Genomic DNA, 21,352 nt, shown 5'->3' with positions numbered 1-21,352 from the left:
TAATATTTGTGATAGCCTGTCAGCGCTAACATTTAGGCTCTGATTTTAACTCACTCAACCTAATGGAAATTGAAAGGGGGGAAATTCAAATAAGCAGAGTGACTTACACCCTCTGATCCACTGTCGTCCCATGATATCCCAATGTTCACCTGCTCTGTTAACTCCTCCTTCTTTAGCTCAGCATTCATTTTTGTTTCATTACCCTTCTGAGAAGCACTTTAATGTGTTTTTCTACATTAAAGGTGCCTTATAAATGGATGTTGCACAGTGATGTGTGTCATATTGAATGTTAAATAGAATGGGACAAAATTGGGAAATCTAAAATCTTCCAAATGAACAACAAAAACAATTTATTCTCTAGCACCTTTAACATAATAAAACATCCCAAGGTGCTTTACAGGACCATTATGAAATAAAGTCTGTCACCGAGTCACAAAAGATGATATTGGGAGAGATGACCAAAAGGTAAGTTTTAAGGAGTGTTTAAAGGAGGAAAATGAGGTGGAGAGACAAAGAGGTGAAGGGAGGGTATTCCAAAGCTTAGGACCTTGGAAACTGAAGGTGCAACCACCAATGGTCGAGCAATTAAAATGAGGGATCCACAAGAGGCCAGAATTAGAGGACCACAGATATCTTCGAGGGTTTTGAGGCTGGAGGAGATTACAAAGACAGGGCGGGGTGAGGCCGTGGAGGGATTTGAAAACAAGGATGAGAATTTTAAAATCTGCTTGACTGGGAGTCAATGCAGGTCATCAAGCATGGGGGTGATAGGGGAACGGGAATTGGTGTGAATTAAGACGCAGGCAGCAGAGTTTTGGATGACCTCAAGTTTACGAAGAATAAAATGTGGGAGACCAGCCAGGAGTGCATTGGAATAGTCAAGTCTAGAGGTAATGAAGGCAGGAATAAGGGTTTCAGCAGCAGATGAGCTGAGACAGGGGCAAAGTCAAACAATGTTATGGAGCTGGATGTTAAACTCCAGAAAGCTTGTTATGGAAGGGTAATGCTGGAGCCTATCTTCACTCACTTTCACATTTATTGTACAGAGTAAAAGGATGACAAACATGTAGCTCCTCACTCAAAACCCTCCACCATTTCAGTAAGTGTCTGCTTATAAGTGCTTAAGTAAGACCCCTACACCTGCATATAATTAAACAATTGATACACAATTAACAGATTAACAGTGGAAATAGGCAGTCTGAGTGATGGCATGAATATGAGGTCGGAAGCTTATCTCCAGGCCAAATGTGACACCAAGGTCACGAATGGACTGGCTTAATCTCAGACAGTTGCCAGGGAGAGGAATGGAGTCGGTAGCTAGGGAATGGAGTTTGGAGTGGGGACCGAAAACGATGGTTTCTGTCTTCCCAATATTTAATTGGAGTAAATTTCTGCTTATTCAGTACTGGTTGTCAGATAAGCAGTCTGATAATTTAGCAACAGTGGAGGAGTCGAGAGAAGTGGTGAGGTAGAACTGGGTGTCATTGGCATACATGTGAAAACTAACGCTGTGCTTTCCGATGATGTCACCAAGGGCAGTATGTAAATGAAAAATAGGAGAAATGGAGGAAATAGTTGAAACACATTGCATGTGTGAATATTTCCAACCTGCTTTCTTCTTAGTTCTCCAGTTATAAAGTTATTTGCCCCTCTCTTGCCCCTGTGTGTCTCCCCTATTTCCAGACCATTGCTAATTAAAGCCTCTAAATTACAATGTGCTGTCTTAAGATAGAAACACTTAACACATTGGTAATTAAACAGATGGATTAACCTATTTGTTTTAACCTGGTTAACATAGCATTAAAATAGCCAAGTATTTTTTGGCAAATGTGTTAAGCATTTACAAACTAATATCCCACTGTGGGGTAGATTTTGATTCTGTGTGGTATTGTAAAACAGGCAGTAGTGAATCGGCAGACTCTTTTACATTTCCTAATTTTTATTTTCATTGAATTCAATTGGAAGAATAATCGAGAGAGATATAGAACGGGCTATCACAAAGCCAATATCTAACTCTCGAATCTCTAGGTCTAAATTGTCTAAAGCAAAGATCTGAATATTCTGCCATTTCAGCCTAATTAAATACATATCTTCTTCTTCTTTGGCCTCCTTGTCTCGAGAGATGATGGGTAAGCGCCTGGAGGTGGTCAGTGGTTTGTGAAGCAGCGCCTGGTGTGGCTATAAAGGCCAATTCTAGAGTGACAGACTCTTCCACAGGCGCTGCAGATAAGATTGGTTGGCGGGGCTGTTACACAGTTGGCTCTCTCCTTGCACTTCTGTCTTTTTTCCTGCCAACAGCTAAGTCTCTTCGACTCGCCACTCTTTAGCCCCGCCTTTATGGCTGTCCGCCAGCTCTGGCGATCACTGGCAACTAACTCCCACAACTTGTGGTCAATGTCCCAGGACTTCACGTCGTGTTTGCAGACGTCTTTAAAGCGGAGACATGGACGGCCGGTAGGTCTGATACCAGTGACGAGCCCGCTGTACAATGTGTCCTTGGGGATCCTGCCATCTTCCATGCAGCTCACATGGCCAAGCCATCTCCGCTGCTGGCTCAGTAGGGTGTATATGCTGGGGATGTTGGCCGCCTCGAGGACTTCTGCATTGGAGATATGGTCGTGCCACCTGGTGCCAAGGATGCTCCAGAGGCAGCAAAGATGGAATGAATTGAGATGTCGCTCTTGGCTGACATATGTTGTCCAGGTCTCGCTGCCGTAGAGCAAGGTACTGAGGACACAGGCTTGATACACTCGGACTTTTGTGTTCCGTGTCAGTGTGCCATTTTCCCATACTCTCTTGGCCAGTCTGGACATAGCAGCGGACGCCTTTCCCATGCACTTGTTGATTTCTGCATCGAGAGACAGGTTACTGGTGATAGTTGAGCCTAGGCAGGTGAACTCTTGAACCACTTCCAGAGCATGGTCGCTGATATTGATGGATGGAGCATTTCTGACGTCCTGTCCCATGATGTTCATTTTCTTAAGGCTGATGGTTAGGCCAAGTTCGTTGCAGGCAGCCGCAATCCTGTCGATGAGTCTCTGCAGACACTCTTCTATGTGGGATGATAATGCAGCATTGTCAGCAAAGAGGCGTTCCCTGATGAGGACCTTCCGTACTTTGGTCTTCGCTCTTAGATGGGCAAGGTTGAACAACCTGCCATCTGATCTTGTGTGGAGGAAAATTCCTTCTTCTGAAGACTTGAACATATGTGAGAGCAGCAGGGAGAAGAAGATCCCAAATAGTGTAGGTGCGAGAACACAGCCCTGTTTCACGCCACTCAGGATAGGAAAGGGGTCTGATGAGACTCCGCGATGCTGAATTGTGCCTTTCATATTGTCATGGAATGAGGTGATGATACTTAGTAGCTTTGGTGGACATCCGATCTTTGCTAGTAGTCTGAAGAGACCACGTCTGCTGACGAGGTCAAAGGCTTTGGTGAGATCAATGAAAGCAACGTAGAGGGGCATCTGTTGTTCGCGGCATTTCTCCTGTAGCTGGCGAAGGGAGAACAGCATGTCAATGATGGATCTCTCTGCTCGAAAGCCATACTGTGCCTCAGGATAGACATCCTCAGCCAGCTCCTGGAGCCTGTTTAAAACAAGTTGAGCAAAGACTTTCTTCACTATGCTGAGCAGGGAGATTCCACGGTAGTTGTTGCAGTCACCGCGGTCACTTTCTTATAGAGGGTGATGATATTGGCATCACGCATGTCCTATGGTACTGCTCCCTCGTCCCAGCACAGGCAAAGCAGTTCATGGAGTGCTGAGAGTATAGCAGGCTTGGCAATCTTGATTATTTCAGGGGTAATGCCGTCCTTCCCAGGGGCTTTTCCACTGGCTAGAGAATCAATGGCATCAGTGAGTTCCGATTTTGTTGGCTGTTCGTCCAGCTCATCCATGACTGGCAGAGACTGGGCTGCATTGAGGGCAGTCTCAGTGACAACATTTTCCCTGGAGTACACTTCTAGGTAGTGCTCCATCCAGTGGTCCATTTGCTTGCGTTGGTCAGTGATCGTGTCCCCTGATTTAGACTTGAGCGGGGGAGGGCGATCTTCTTGATGGTTGGCCCGAAAGCTCTCTTAATACCATCATATATTCCTCTGATGTTTCTGGTGTCTGAGGCCAGCTGAATATGACTGCATAGGTGTTGTCAGTGTTGTCATTTGCGCAGCGCCTGGCTGTTCTTTGAGCAGCACTTCTGGCTATTTTAAGTGCTACAGATGTTAACTCGCTGGGGGCTTTCTTGTAGTTCAACAGTGCAATGCGCTTAGCGGCTATGATAGGTTCAAGCTCTTCAGAGTGAGATTTTAACCAGTCTGCATTCTGCTTCTCACGTTTGCCATAGGTGGTCATTGCTGAGTCGTAGATGGCGTCTCTGATGTGGGCCCACTTTGTCTCTGCATCACCTGTAGGAGTGTTTTGAAGGGCTGTTACAAGTGAATTTAGAAACTTATGTAACAGCTGTGGATAAGAAATTCTGTTAGTATTGATGTGCGGGCGGCCCTTCTGCTTGGAGTGATGCAGCTTCTTTGGTTTGAGTCTAACTTTGCTGCACACCAGGGAGTGGTCAGTGTCGCAATTCGCACTGTGGAAGCTGCGTGTGATTTGGACACTGTTTATAGGGGTTTGCCTTGTGACGATGAGGTCCAGCTGGTGCCAACGACGTGATCTTGGGTGCCTCCAAGAAACCTAGTGACAGGGTTTAGTTTGAAAGAATGAGTTGGTGATGCAGAGGTTATGATAGGTACACAACTCCAGCAGTCTCTGTCCATTCTCATTCACCCTTCCAATGCCATAGCGCCCAAGGCAGGAGGGCCATGAGTCATGGTCGGCCCCAACCCTGGCATTAAAGTCCCCCAGCAGGAACAAATGTTCGGTATTGGGAATGCTACTAATGATAATATGGAGTTCCTCGTAGAACTGATCTTTAACTTCAGGTGGGGAGCAGAGTGTTGGAGCATAGATGCTGAGTAGGTGTACTGGACCAGAGGCGGTGAGCAATCGGATGGACAGTATGCGTTCTGAGCCATTTGAGGGAGGCTCTATCATGCTGGGCAAAGAGTTTCTGATGTCAAAGCCCACTCCATGCTGTCTTGCTTCTTCAGGATCCCTACCTGCCAGAAGAAGGTGTGGTCTTGCTCTCTTAGAGATCCGCTCGCAGGGAGGCGTGTCTCCTGAAATGCTGCAATGTCCACATTGAGTCTACTGAGCTCATTGTTGATGATGGCAATCTTCCAAGAATCGTTGATTTGTGTAAGGTCTTGCCACAGGCCAGGACACAGTTCTGACGTTCCAGCTTGCAAAACGAAGGGCTGGTACCTTTTTTTGTCGTTCTGTTTTGGTGTGGTGTTACAGTCCACTTGACGGGCAATGACCCTGAGCTCCAAGCACCCATTGAAGCAGGTGGACTGTGGCGGGACAGAACCTTACTGACCGGGGGCTGCCCGGTTTGAGGCGGGCGGTAGCTGTCCAGTGAGATGCGATGACCTCTCCCACCGACAAAGGCAACCTGTGGCACCCAATCTCTACGCCAGTTGAGCTGGACTTATAACCCGTAACTACTGCCTTCCGTGTTGTTTTGGTCGCTGTGAGGCGACTATGGAGTGACCTCTCCATGGCGCAGGCCTGGGCGGATGTATGGAGGTTGTGAGTTGCCCAAGTGTCAAAACTCCCCTCTCGGCCTTCCTAGTGGGGTCCAAAGGAGTGCAGAGCACGACGTTTGGCATCGGTATGGCTGCAGGAACTGCCGGAAACATGCCAAAGGTGCATATACATATACATATACTGTCATATACATATACCGTCCCCTAAATCAATTGAAAGTCTTCATGTAAAAGACTGATTATCAAAACAAAATTCAGAAGATTAAATGCTGAAGAAAGGTACTAAAACAACTCACATTTTTCAAAAATAGTTGGATATGAGAAGACCTTTTGAAAATTCATTGTCCCAACTTCAAGGCTTTATGAAAACATCCTTGACATTAAAGTTGTTTTATGTGTCTGGTTTGAAATGTTTTGCCAGAGTTAACATTTAAAAAGTAAAAGGATAACTGACATTTTCAACTTTTCTGAGCATTGAAATTTTCTCTTTTATTACCACTGTTGACATTAGCGAACTCAACAGACTGGCGATCTAACCAGTGATGACCTTGGTTTGATACGTAAACCCCATATCCTATCCTTCTTCAAGACTGGTTAATGACAATGACCTCTGCCCTTACCTCACGCCCACTGCTGTTCATAGATTAGCGATACACTCAATGTCACACAAATATGAAACTTTGCGAGTGCTTTGTGGAGTTCTGGTCATCTAATTAGAGGAATATTATCACCCATGAGAGGGGATGGGCAGAACTAAGATGGCAACTGGTGTTAGGAATCTTAATTTATGAAGAAGGTTGAAGAAGCTTTGCACATTCTTTTTAGAAAAAGGACTTCAAATGGATTTAAGTTTATGAAGAAGATTGGCAAAGTTAATGCAAGAAAATTGTTCACTATGGCAATACATTTCAAACCAAGTAAAACGTTCTGCCAGAAATTCCCTTATGATATGATCCTGATCGGCTACTAATTGGCAGAAGCCCAATTTATGTGTCTATCTGGAGCTCAGGCAGCTGATTGGGAGATTAACAACTGAAATTGTGTCGCCTTTCCCTCACTGTTGCTGGGTAGGGATCCTGCAACTCCCTTCCTGGTGGCGCTGTGGGTGTGCCTACCCCATATGGACTTCAACGGTTCGGGGGGCGGCTCACCGTCACCTTCTTGGGGGCAATTGGGGATAGGCAATGGGTGTTGGCCTAGCCAGCGACGCCCACATCCCATGAATGAATTTTTTTTAAAAAAAGGACTGGGGGACACAGATTTAAGGTTTTGTCAAAATATGCATGGGGAATATGAGGAAGCACTTTTGTACACAGCGGTGCAGTGGGGCGGAGCAGTGGTTAGCACCACAGCCTCACAGCTCCAGCAACCTGGGTTTGGTTCTGGGTACTGCCTGTGCGGAGTTTGCAAGTTCTCCCTGTGACTGCGTGGGCCTCCGCCGGGTGCTCCGGTTTCCTCCCACAGCCAAAGACTTGCAGGTTGATGGGTAAATTGGCCATTGTAAATTGCCCTTTGTGTAGGTAGGTGGTAGGAGAATGGTGGGGATGTGGTAGGGAATATGGGATTAATGTAGGATTAGTATAAATGGGTGGTTGTTGGTTCACACAGACTCGGTGGGCCGAAGGGCCTGTTTCAGTGCTGTATGTCTGTGTTTCTGTGAAATGGTTCCTGGAGTTCAAAAATGAGTAAAAAAGGAAGGACCTTTGAACTCAAAGGTAAATAATGCTGTGGAATAGGTTACCAAGGAAAGCCATTGAAATGGGCTATATTAGTGGGTTCAAGAGGCAATTAGATGTGTTTCTTTACAAAGAAAGGACTGATGGATAGGTGAGAAGGTGGGTAGGTGAAAGAGTGTTGACCTTGTTGGGACAAATTACCTGTTCCTGTTCACGTATGCACTTCTTTAAGTATGAAGATCGAGCTGATAGTCAGTAACTAGTTAATCCTTAGACAAGTGCACAACAAAAGCAATCTTTTGTCTATAAATCTGCATTGATGTGACTCTCAATTGTGCATGAATACTGAGAAGCAAATTTCCCACTGTAAAATATGGTATTTCAGTGGTTACAGATTTGTACGATAATATTTAGCAGCAGAAAAGCCACAACAATAAAATTCACTGGAAACACAAGAGTGTAAAAATTGTAGATATATAATAGGTGTCACATGTAGATTGGGCATGCCATGGCTGTCATTTACCATGACATGTACATGCTGTTTTTGGTACAAGTTAAAATAATAAATCAGGTCTCCTGGCACACAGATCACTGCCAATCAAAAGTCAAGTATAATGAATATTAGTAATCAAGATTTATAAAATAATGAAGGGACCAGATTGTGCCTACATGGACCAATTATTTCAGCTGGATTGGCGAGGAAGAACTGAGGATCATACCAACAAGTTATGTAAGAATTAGATTGGCTTACTGCGTGATTAATGCAAGACCGATATTACAAGTGCACATTGCAATCATTTCTGTACAATGTGAGACCACCACAACACAGATACATACCAGCATAAGAAGACAACCAACAGGAAAAGACTCACTGCTCCATCCAGCCTGTCCCATATGATTGTGATGTCCTATGCATCACAGTTCAGATACGTCCTATCCACCCAACACCATGTCATTTCTTGGAAGAGGTGAAAAAATAGATAAAAATCCAGGCCAAACAGGAAAAAATCTGGAAAATTCCACTCCGACTGCTTTAGGTGATCACCAGTACAGGGGATCACATTGACCCTGATTTATATTACAGGGTCTCTACCTCTTATATGAGGTGATCTCCACCAATCGCCAGCTCCCCAACCCCAGCCAGAAACAGATCCAGCTCTGTCTTGAAGGAATACAGCAAATCGGCTTTTACTGCATGAGACTGCAGCCTGTTCTACAGGTTCCCTGTTCTCTCGGAAAAGAAGTGTCCAACATCAAACCTCGTCCTGCCCTTACATAACTAGTAGGCATGATCACAGGTTCTCCCTAACCCATCCAGCTGAAATAATTAGTCCACGGAAACACAGTCTAGTCCCTTCATTATTTTATAAATCTTAATTCACTTCTGAGTAGACCCTTTGCTAAAGTAAGGAGACCCCAGCTCTTTAAGCCTATTTTGGTAATTAAGGTGTTTTAAAGTGGAGATTAATCTTGTAGCCTTCCTCTGCACCCTTTCCAAAGCCTCAATATCACCCACCATCTGAGAAGATTAAAACTGGACACCGTGTTGTCCTCTGAATACAACCTATGACCTTATTTGATTTAATTGTGCTTCAAGGCATTGGTAATTGACCTTCAGAATGATGTACTATTAGCACCCAAATCGCTTTTTTTTCACAATTGTCTTTAGTTCTATTCCAAGTCAGATATATATTTAGCATTAGACCTGCTCACATGCATAACACTATCCTTTTCTAGGTTAAACATTATTTGCCAGCACTGGCCCATTCCCCCAACTCACCCAGATCTACTTGCAGTAGTTGATCATCTTCTACAGTCCTAAAACTTGCACCTATCTCCATATTGTCTTTAAGCTTGTGAATCATTTCCACTACACTACAACTAGGTCATTAATGAAAATAATAAATAGCAAAGGTCCTAATATCAATCGCTGCAGATACCACTGGTAACTGATCTCAAAGCAGGTGCATTCCATTGACAACTGCCTTGACTTATTTTAGTACACATACTTGTTTTGACTAGCCTCTATGTGTATATGGTTTCTAATTTTCTCTAAAAGCATGCCATTCATATTCTGCATATGTCTCATATTTCCATGGTATTTCCACCAGCGTGTATTTTGGTGTGAGATACATACGAACATACGAATTAGGAGCAGGAGTAGGCCACTCGACCCCTCGAGCCTGCTCCGCCATTCAATAAGTTCATGGCTGAAATGATTACTCCACATTTCCACCTACCCTCAATAACCTTCCACCCCCCTGCTTATCAAGAATCTATCTAACTCTGCCTTAAAAATATTCAAACAGTCTGCTTCCACTGCCTTTTGAGGAAGAGAAGTCCAAAGGCCCACGACCCTCTGAGAGAAAAAATTTCTTCTCATCTCTGTCTTAAATGGGGCGACCCCTTATGTTTGAACTGTGATCCCTTGTTCAAGATTCTCCCACAAGGGGAAACATCCTTTCCACATGCCCCTGATCAAGACCCCTCAGGATCATGTATGTCTCAATCAAATTGCCTCTTAATCATCTAAATTCCAGAGGATACATGCCTAGCCTGTCCAATCTTTCCTTGTAAGACAGCCCACCCATTCCAGGTATTAGTCTAGTAAACCTTCTCTGTACTGCCTCCAACACAGTTGTTCTTCTTCTTTGGCCTCCTTGTCTCAAGAAACAATGGGTAAGTGCCTAGATTTGTGGAGCAGTGCCTGGAGTGGCTATAAAGGCCAATTCTAGAGTGACAGACAACACATTTACATCCTTCCTTAAATAAGGAGACCAGTACTGTAAACAGTACTCCAGATGTGGTCTCACCAATGCCCTGTATAGCTGAAGCATAACCTCCTTACTTTTGTATTTAATTCCCCTTGCGATAAATGATAACATTCTATTAGCTTTCCTAATTATGTGCTGTACCTGCATACTAACCTTTTGTGATTCATGCACTAGGACACCCAAATCCCTCTGCATCTCTGAGCCCTACAATCTCTCTCCATTTAGATTTTATGCTGCTTTTTTTTTCTTCCTGCCAAAGTGGACAATTTCACACTTTCCCACATTATACTCCATTTGCCAGGTTTTTGCCCACTCACTTAAACTATTTGTATCCCTTTGTAGCCTCCTTATGTTTCTTCACAAGTTACTTTCCTACCTATCTTTGAGTCATCAGCAAATTTAGCAACCATACCTTCCGTCCCTTCTTCTAAGTCATTTATATAAATTGTAAAAAGTTGAGGCCCCAGCACTGATCCTTGTGGCACACCACTCGTTACATCTTGCCAACCAGATGACCCATTTATGCCTACTCTCTGTTTCCTGTTAGCTAACCAATCTTCTCTCCATGCCAATATGTTACCCCCTACACCATGAGCTTTTATTTACTGCAATAACATTTGAGATGGTTACATGTATATTTTTTATAACTTATCTTTTATAATTATCTTCATTTTTATAATTATCCTATTTTCGGATTGAATGCCCTCCTCTCCTGAAAATGTTGGTTCATGTTGTGGAAATTGTCGGGGAAGTGGGAGTGGGAACCAATAACCTTCCAGTATCTTGCCATGAAAACCACAGTCTAATCTTGACCTGCTCAGATATTCAGTGGGAACTGAGTCAGAGTTTGGTGGATTGGAGCTGTCTATAGGTGATTTCTTCTCTCACTTACACTCCCTTTTCCTACAAGAACCCTCACTAATGGTCTGCTGACTTTCTCCTAATTGATGCTGATAATGGAATTAAAAGAAAGACTTACATTTATATAGCGCCTTTCACAACTTCAGGCTATCCACAATGCACTTTACAGCCAATGAAGTACTTTTTGAAGAGCAGTCACTGTTGTAATGTAGGAAACACGGCAACCAATTTCTGCAAAGCTCCCACAAACAGCAATGTGATGATGACCAGGTCATATGTCATCTGTCTTTTCCTGGTTGAGGGATAAATATTGGCCAGGATACTGAGGAGAAGTCCCGTGTTCTGATGAAAGGTCACAGACCTGAAACGTTAACTCTGTTCCTCTCTCCACAGATGCAGCCAGACCTGCTGAGTATTTCTAGCACTTTCTGTTTTTATTTGAGATTTCCAGCATTCACAATACTTTGCGTTTATTTATAGAAATCCCCTGCCATTCTTCAGATAGTGTCATCGGGATCTTTTACACCCACCTGAGAAGCCAGACAGGACCTTGCTTTAACGCCACATCTGAAAGACAGCACATCTAAGTGCAGCACTCTCTCAGTACTGCACCGGAGTGTTAGCCTACATTTTTGTGCCCAGGTCTGTGGAGTGGGACTTAAACCCATAACCTTTTGACTCCGAGGCAAGACTGTTACCTACTGAGCCACACCTAACATCTGTTCTGTTATATTCACCTGTCAATTCAAGCACCCATTTTCCAGTCCAGTGTACACAGATTTTAAAGCAACTACTAAACAGCTGTTAATTCAGGGAAATGTTTGCAAGCATGGCTAGGTATCTTGCTAAGGGTTGCCTTTACACACTGAATCATCAAGATGTATTTCCTTTCTTTAAACCTTCTCCTTTGTGCAACCTCCCAATGGTAGCAATGCTGACATGCAAGTAGCCACTGAGGGTATGGGGCAGCAGCCCAGCGTGACTCACCCTTTCACTTATTTCATTCCCTGCAAGCACCCTGCTTCAAAGATTGGGAAATCTTCACAACAGGAATTCCAGACACAACCCATCACCCAACTACTCAATTCTGCCAAAAGTACCTGATTAAAAAAAAAGCACGTTGCATTGCTAAAATCTTAAGCGGTTATATGCATTTGAAATAGTTCTAAAATAGAAACTTCAGATAAGATTAATACTTGTCTTTCAGAAGGAAGTAAATGTACTTGAGTTTTTTTTTACTCTTTCATGGGATGTGGGCATCACTGTCAAGGCCAGCATCTGTTGCCCATCCTTAATTGCCCTTGAACTGTGTGACTTGCTGGGCCATTTCAGGCAAGGCCCCACATTTCCGAGGGCAGTTAAGAGTCAACCACATTGCCGTGGGTCTGGAATCACATGTAGGCCGGACCAGGTAAAGACGGCAGATTTCTTTCCCTAAAGGACATTAGTGAACCAGATAGGTTTTTATGACAATCGATGATAGTTTCACGGCAGCATTACTGAGACTAGCTTTCAATTGCAGATTTTTTATTAATTAATTGAATTGTTACGACCAGGTGAGAAAGGTGTCCAGGGGTCTTTTACTGTCTTCACCTGGTCTTGTAACAGGGTTTGATTTTTAAACACTGTGTTTTGAGCTCCCCCATGGTGAATCCTTGTTCACCACTTTCCAATTATAAGGCAAAGAAAGGAGCACACCAGGTTTTCTGAGGTTTAAAGAAGAAAAGTGAAATTTATTAAACCTTAATCTTAGACTCTAATTCGGATAACGCCTACAGATACACGCCGCGCCCCACACTAGCTTGCATATGTGATACGCACATGCAAACAGAGACAGAAAAGAGAAAAATAAAATGAAGAGGTTTGAGCCAATATCAAAAGAGTTTCTTGTTTACTGTTTCTGTGAGCTCACTGTAGCCCTTTTGTAAGTCATCTTTCTTTTCGTTGGGGCCCAGTGTTGTTCTTAAACCTTGTTCACTGTAGGAGACTTTTCTCTCTTGGGGTTCATATGTCTTCAAAGGTTTCCGAAGCTGGTGAAACGAGATGAGAGCAGACAGGAGAGAGGTGTTCTCAGTCCAGGAGCTAACAGCCTTCTCCATTTCAAACACCCTGTGGCCAGTTCAAATTCAAAAAACTCCAACAGTCAGCCAGTCATGTGACTAAACTGGTCCGACCACGTCTGTTTGTGTATTCGGCCATCTTAGCAGTTACCCTGGAATGCTAGCCTTTCCACCTTCAATGTCTGGTAATCAAAAGTCCATTGTGGATTAAACTGGAGCAGAGAATATCTCCTTTGTCCTTTGAAGAACTGTCTGTGGATATGCTAATGTCTCTCTCCAGCCAAAATCTCCAACTGTTTTTGAAAGCAAGTTCTTTCTTCACCAACTACAGCCCAAAATCAATGTTGGTGTGGCAAAATTAATTTTCCTCATTTTTGGCAGGTGGGGGCTTGCCTGACAGAATTTATTAATTAATTGAATTTAAATTCCACCAGCTGCAGTGGTGGGATTTGAATCCATGTCGTCAGAGCATTAGCCTGAGGAGGTGGAGCAGAGATAAGATAAGGCTTTGGTTCCTTCAATTAACATCTCTTTTCCAGTTGTACTTAAATAGTGTATAAATATTTTATGGGATCTTCTGATCTTTATAACACTGCTCGGAGTGCATTATACATGTGTAAACATTCCGCATCAATTCAACCCAGCAAGATTGTATTGCATCTGCTCATTATTTAACAGCAACATCTGTGGTGCCTACATACACTTTGATGTTATGTAGTCAGCTACTTATCTGTACTTTACTGCTCTGCATTTGCCACTGTCCGATGCCTCCAAAATTTTAAATGTCTTTGTGAAGCACTTTACTGTGCAGTGAAGATACTTTTTAGCTCGAAGACCCCATAATTTTGTGCATGTTAACATATCATTGCTTGAAAAGATTTGAACTGCTTTGCACTTCCTGTGTGACTAGCACAGGGCCTGCTTTATGGCGGATAGGTCTGCTTTATCCTGATGCTCCCCAACCCCTAATACACGCCATTGCTTCAAAGGGAGGAGAAGTATAACAGCATCTATAAAACAGGGAGAAATTGAACAATAGGTACGGTCCATAAAATTTCTTGCATCTTTACCCAGGAGTGGGAGGTGACCTGACCTACCGCCTTCTTCCCATGCAGTTAGGAAGAATGAGAATAGAACAGGGTGTTTCACCCTCACACTTACTCTTGCTCTTCCTTTCATTTTGCAGAGTGTTGAAATCATGAGTACAAACCCACATATAACTCACTCTATGGTATGAATTACAAGTACAAAAACATTGTATGTCTTGGCAGTGTAAGGTTGGAGTGCCTGCATGTATGGTGCGGTTGGTCTGCCTGTACTAATGGTTTGAGATTTGTTAAAATACAACAAATAAAATTGAACCCTGTGAATTATTTTTACAAACACTAATTCCCATTGTCATATTTTATACTTTTATTTTCTGTTACAGAATTTACACCACATGCCATTGAAAGTTTTTCTATCTGAGGAGGTGATACTTGCACATGGAAATTATACTCTATTACATCTGTAGCTACAGTCATTTATTGTTGGTTAAAAATAGTTCAATTTTGTAGTATTGTTTTCTGTTTAATTTTAGAAATGGTGCTTTTCCTTTATGAAATATTCTGAAGCCAGAGAAGTTCATAGGAAACAAATTTTATAATGTTTTTATGGCGCAGTACTTTGTAAACTTATACAAGATACACGTTAGTAAAAACAAAAGATACTTGTGAACTAGTTCTCTGAAAATGACAAAGGTAAGGTTTTAGGCAAGAGGTGCACTACATTGGAACAGACAGATGGAGATAGAAAGCAGGACCTTATGGGGTAGCTTTTACTGTGGAGCAGCGCAGTAATTAGAAGCCAATCATCTCCCCATGGGAAAGGGATGGAGGGGGCCAATGGGGAGCCATCACTTAGCCACTCTTGCAAGCTTCCAATCTCTAATCGAGAAAAGGACAAGGTGGAAGCTTCAGAGCAACTCAACTTCCTCCCTATGAGCTGTAGGAAGTGCATGGTCGAGTGGATCCATAGCAGACTATGAGGGAAGCAAAAAATAATCAGTGATAGCCTTGTAACACGTCATCTGTAATCTAAATTCCAACCCCACTCCCCACCCCACCACTATGACACCACCCCCAGTTCCTGGAGATGTTCTGCACCTTCAGTGGCACCTCTTGCTTATCTCCATTGTATCATATGTGGCTCTGTATGTCATGTATAAATCCATACAGAGTGACATATATTATAGTTCAGAATAAGTGAATTAAGTTATGTGAATTAATGTTATTGTAATTATTATTTACATTAGGGTATGCTTTAAAGTATCAATGTTTGTGATTTTTGAAAAGTGAAAACATGGGCCTGGACTTTGCTTTGGGTAGATCACAAATGATGAGCGTTGCTGGTAAATCTGGCCATGAACCATTTGAATGCTTTCATGTTCTGGAAATGACTGAATGAAGAGAATATAGGACTAAATACATTCTGGCCATTTATGATTATCAGTGAAGAGGAAAGGGCATAAAGACTGCCTGAAGAGCAAGAGGTACAGGTTGCAATAAATTAAATGCCTGTTGTACTGCCCCCCTCTGAATTATATTTAAATACCCTAAGGAGAAGTTTCCATTTGTGCTCAATGATTGTAAATTTGGGAGTACAGGATTTTAGTCAACCTTATTTCCCCTTCCATAAACCTCTGCTCAATATCTGCCTGTCCATTACTCCAGTCCTCACTTGACCTATAGTGGCTCCCAAACTCGCAACATCTTAAATTTTAAATTTTCCTCCTCAAGTTTAAATTCCTTTGTGGCCTAGCCCCTCCCTGTCCTTATACCTCCCTCCACCCTAGAACCATACCCCAAAATGCTCCGTTCCTCTAACTCTAGCCTTTTGTACATCCTCCCTGCCTTTGCACCAACATTTGTGGCTGTGCCTTCAACAGCTTTGGTCCCACTCTTTGGAATTTCCCCCTAAAACCCCTCCAGCTTCCATTTAAGGCCTTCCTCAAAACCTACCCCTTTAATTGAGCTAGTGATCACCCTTCCTAATTTCCTGTCTTGGGCTCTGTGACCATTTTCCTCACTTCTCTATGAAGCACCTTGGGACGCTTCAATGTTTAAAGCGCTATATAAATGCTAATTGTTGTCATTGCCATCATCTTAATCTCTGCCAGTATTTTAAAACTGAAAAATCAGGACTTAGCTCATAATTCTAATCACTGCCCCTAATTACCATGTACTGCCCTTCAGTCACTTCCTCTATGAAAAATATCACCTTGTTTGACATTACTGTCTGATTTTAAACAAAACACCCAAACATCTGCCAGTTACCCTACTACCCAGAGAATAGGCCAGGCCATGGTTTTCTACAAGGTATGAGAGGTTTTTTTAGTTGCAAATAAGCTATATATGAATCTTGTACTAACTGACAATAAAGCATTATGATTGTCACTTATTGAAGTGAAATCTTTGCTGAATGCTAAGTATATATGCATTCAAGCTGTGGTCTTTAATGAAATGTATGGAAAAAAAATCTTGATCTACTCTTACTGTGGAATCTTGCATGTCACAATCATTAAAACCTATGTATAATGACCTTAATGTTATGTGAATGTGTAATTCAATCACGTGGAACAAAAGAAATTCAAATGATGAACTTTTCTTGATTTAACGTGAACTCCAGTGACCGGTTTCATGGTATTTTAGAAATGAAACAAACACCAGAAGACATATTAATAAATCCCACAACACGAGAAAGAGCACAAAACAAATGTACTCTTCATTATAATGGTTAGGTAGCATAGAACATTACAGCTCCTGGGCTACTGGCACAATGGAATTGTCATGCCTAAACAAAGTAACTGGTACAAGATGTGTCAGGTGGGGCACAAGATTGGATAGACACTGGAATTTTCCTTGACTTTCCTTTGGCTGTCATGGAAACACTTTGAACAATCTTTCCTCAGGAAATTAAACTGGTTTGATATGCATTTGATAGAAGAGGTTGTAGATGCTCTGCATAAGGAACGTACTTGATGGACCAAACATGACTTCTCATTCCATGCCTTTTAAATGATCACTGAGTCTTTCCTATCAAATATTACTGAACTGGTTGAAAAGCAGTAAAGCACATATGGAATTATTTGTAGCATAAAATTTATTGTGTACATGTAAATTTATTTACAGATTGAAGAGTTCCAATTCTGTCATTTGACTTCATGATGGCTTGAAGATGTTTTCTGATGTACATTAATTTAAAAAGGAAGTCAGGCTATCCCACATGTACACATTCTAAATGATCATTATTCCATATGCTTTATGCCGATATATACTTCTTTTGTCTTTCGGATGAGATGTTAAAACAAGGCCCCATCTACTCCCTCAAGTGGAAACAAAGGGCTGCATTCTAAGAGTCCACCACCAAAGTAGGTGGTGGACGCAAACAAATTCAGCCCCCCTGCATGGGCACCGCATCATGGAGCCGCCGCGATTTCAAACGTGGTGGCTCATTTGCATGGCCGTGGCGCCCCCCAATGATGTGGAGGGGGGCGGGAGAGCCACCACAGGCAACGCATCCGGTACCAATGCGCAGGCGCTGGCGCCATTTTTAAAGTGCTTACAGCCCTTCATGGAGATTTTAAACTTAAAGGGGCAGATCAGTTCAATGACCAAAAAAAATATTAACTTACCATTAATTTTATGTTCACAACCCCCCACCCCCCCAAATGGCACTTCTGGCCATTCGTGCCCTTCGAAGGCGCGGCATTGTCAGCTGCCCGAATGAAAATTGGTGCGGCAATTAAGGAGGCGACTGACCCTCATTAAATCAGATATGTGAATTAGTTTACATATTTAAATGGGGTCCTGTCGCTGAGTGGCGGGGCGGCTGCCACGAGGCCTTGCTCCCAAGATCGGCACGGGGCCTGTCACCGTCAGGGTCGGTGGCGGGCCTCCGCCACACAGATCTTCATTCCCCACCCACCCCCCATCAACATTCCTGACGGCGGAGGGGCTTTAAAATCCAGCCCAAAAGATCTCATCGCACTACTTCAAAGAAGATCAGGGGAGTTATCCCTGGTGTCCTGGCCAATATTTATCCCTCAATCAACATCACAAAAACAGATTATCCAGTCATTTTCACATTGCTGTTTGTGGGAGCTTGCTGTGTGCAAATTGGCTGTGTCATTTTCTACATCACAACAGTGACTACACTTCAAAAAGTTCTTCATTGGCTGTAGATCACTTTGGGATGTCCTGAGGCAGGATAGAAATGCAAGTCTTTGTTTCAGTTGTTATTTATTCAGACTATTTCATCTTGGATTGTACAAGCTTTGATTTTTGTTTCACACCATTAACCAAAATTTACTGTTGTGTGACATAATAAGAAACAAATGGTAATTGTCAATTGCCAAGCAGAATACCCTTACACATCACTGGTAAGAATTCAAGTGTTTACAGCACCCTCACAAAGGTAAAGATACAATTAAAATACTTCAGTTTCTATGTTGCACATAAAAGCAGGAATATTCTGAACAGCTTTTAATTCAGGAGTCCACAATGGGCAATATACTCACCAAATACATTTACCATTGCGACTACAAGGTAATGCACATTAATCCTAAAAGTACCAATTATGCAAAATGAAGGTAATATCATTCAATGAGCAGAATTGCGAGTGAGAGTCAGGAGGGCATGCTGAAAAACATTGAAAATATTGTAATAGTATGTCTGCAGTTGCTATGGCAATGAGAATATTAGAATGCATAAGTAGAGTCCAAGGAAGTGATGTTTAGAAATTACTGTTCAGTGCAAACATGGAACTGGGAACAAGAACACAGAAGTAGCAAAAAAGAACAGAAGCTTTATCTATGCTTATTGGAAGAATGGTGCCATGCATTGGTTTTAAAATAATCAGGTAGGTGTGAAGAATTAAGGTATTTGAACCAGAGAAGCACTGGGAGTAAACATCACAAGTAGCAAATCCTCCATGACACAGTCAGTAACCTGATATCAGAGCAGCTGACTCCATGGTATTGCAGGACATATAACTTCAAAACAAAATTACAAGCCAATGCCCCAATGGGTAGTGTTATCCTAGCTGGACAAGCAGGGAGAAGCAGATTCATGCTCTATATTGGTAAGCTGTCAGTTTTAGCCAGTTAAGCTCCAACAGTATTCGTGCAGAGAACCAAGAGTTCCCTAAGCTTTGACTCTTGCCAATCTGCAGCTGTATAAGTGGGGTGTCAGCACAGGGAAAGAATGCACACTCCATAACAGGCAAACAGAAACACAATCTGTGTGGATTTTGCAATAGTTTGGGTTGGAGACTCTTAAGGAATGGTGATAGGTTTCTGTCAGATACCAGGATGATTAAAAAATGTGGTCCTGCATTACGGGTCCCAACCCTTTACCTAGGTTTCTAAATAAGAAGGAATAATTGGTGGTACATTAAGGGACAAATATTGTAATCAAAGGTGTTCAGAGGGCTAAAGAGTGACAGAGGGAAATGTCCCGACTCCAGAAAAGAATGCAGAATCTGCTCCGGCTGTAGTCGATGGGAGTTGAGGTCAAGGAGGATCGCCAAGAGGTGAAGAGCCAGCAGGCCTCGCTCTTTGCCACAGAGGCCTCCAAGATCATCTTCTGGTCCAGAGTCTGCTCCATTGAGCAGGATGAGACGTGCTCGCGTTACTTCTTCCAAAAGGTACACAGAAAGAGCTCTGGGATCAGCAGCCTGAAGGAAGAGGATGGCTCAGTAACGTCATCGCAGTCTGACATACTAAGGATTAGCAATCATTTTATGCTGGGCTGTACAACGTGAAGCCTACGGACAGCAAAGCTTCCCAGTCCTTCCTGTCATCTATCACGGAGGTCTTAGAATGTGGGAGAGTCTGGACAAACCACTAGCTCTGGACAAGCTGACAAAGGCCGTCAGGTCCTTCGAGATGAGTAAAATTCCCAGAAGTGACTACTTACCAGTTGAGTTGTATTTGACTCAGTGGGACTGGATCGGCCCAGACCTGCTGGAAGTGTACGAGAGTATGCTTCTGAACAGCAGCCTGTCAGAATCCACGAGGAAAGGCATCATCACCCTCATCTACAAGCGGAAGGGGGAGAGGGAGGAAATCAGAAATTGGCGGCCCATCTCACTGCTTAATCTGGACTACCAAATTCTGTCCAAAGTCATCGCTAGTCGAGTCAAGTCTGTCTGGAGTTGGTGATTCACCCTGACCAGACCTGCACTGTACCCAGCAGGAAGATCTCTGATAGTCTCGCACTACTCAGGGATACGATTGCCTTTGTACGGGCAGGGGTGAACACCTGCCTCGTCAGCATGGACCAGGACCTTTTGACAGGATATCGCACACCTACTTGATGGACGTGCTTTCCAAAATGGGATTTGGGGAGGGAATTCGCAATTGGATTCAACTGCTCTACACAAACATCAGTAGCGCAGTCCCAATCAATGGGTGGGGATCAGAAAGTTTCCTGATCCAATCTGGAGTCAGACAGGGCTGTTCTGTTCTCTCTCCCCTGTCTCGTTTGTTTGCTGTATCGAACCTTTTGTTGAGTCCATTAGGAAGGATACTGGCATAAGAGGGGTGACGATTCCAGGCAGCGGAGGCACTTGGGTCAAAGCCTCCCTCTTCATGGACGACATTGCGCTTTCTGCTCGGATCTGCAGTCCGTTCGCAGGCTGATGAGCATCTGTGACCAGTTTGAACTGGCCTCGAGAGCCAGAGTAAATCGTGGCAAGAGCGAGGCCATGTTCTTTGGGAACTGGGATGACCGATCCTTTGTCCCCTTCAATGTCAGGTCAGGCTACCTGAAGGCGCTGGGGATATGGTTCAGAGGGGCTGGGGCGTGCACCGAAAACTGGAAGGAGCGAGTAGCCAGGGTAAAACATAAACTGAGCATGAGGGAACAACGTTCTCTCTCCATTGTGGGTAAGAACCTGGTCATCAGGTGCGAGGTGCTCATGTTGTTACTGTACGTGGCATAGGTCTGGCCCATACCCCACTCCTGCGCCATGGCGGTCACCCAAACCATCTTCCGCTTTATCTGGAGATTGAAAATGGACCGTGTTCGCAGAGACATGATGTTCAAACCTCTAGATAAAGGGGGAAAAAACGTACCCAACATCGCCCTCATCCTGATGGCCACCTTTATGTGCAGCTGCATCAAACTGTGCATAGAACCTCAGTACGCCAACACCAAGTGTCACTATGTGTTGAGGTTCTATCTATCCCCAGTGTTGTGAATGATAGGTCTGGCCACAATTCCGCGGAATACTCCATTCAGTTGGACTGTGCCGGACCACCTATCCTTCATGGAAAAGTTTGTGCAGAAAAACACCTTTGACCACCAATCCATCAGGCAGTGGTTTGCATGGAATGTC

General features: G+C 43.3%; 1 protein-coding gene across 1 annotated transcript in view; it reads left to right on the top strand.

Moving 5' to 3' along the window:
* Positions 1–21,352, top strand: part of LOC137346721 (carboxypeptidase D-like) — a 211,550-nt gene that overhangs the window by 59,908 nt on the left and 130,290 nt on the right. The gene's annotated exons all lie outside the window — the stretch shown is intronic.

The sequence above is a fragment of the Heterodontus francisci genome, chromosome 30 (assembly GCF_036365525.1).
Source record: "Heterodontus francisci isolate sHetFra1 chromosome 30, sHetFra1.hap1, whole genome shotgun sequence".
NCBI classification, from domain to species: Eukaryota; Metazoa; Chordata; class Chondrichthyes; order Heterodontiformes; family Heterodontidae; genus Heterodontus; species Heterodontus francisci.
Note: the sequence above shows the minus strand (reverse complement) of the source record. Positions and strands in the feature narration are given on the sequence as shown.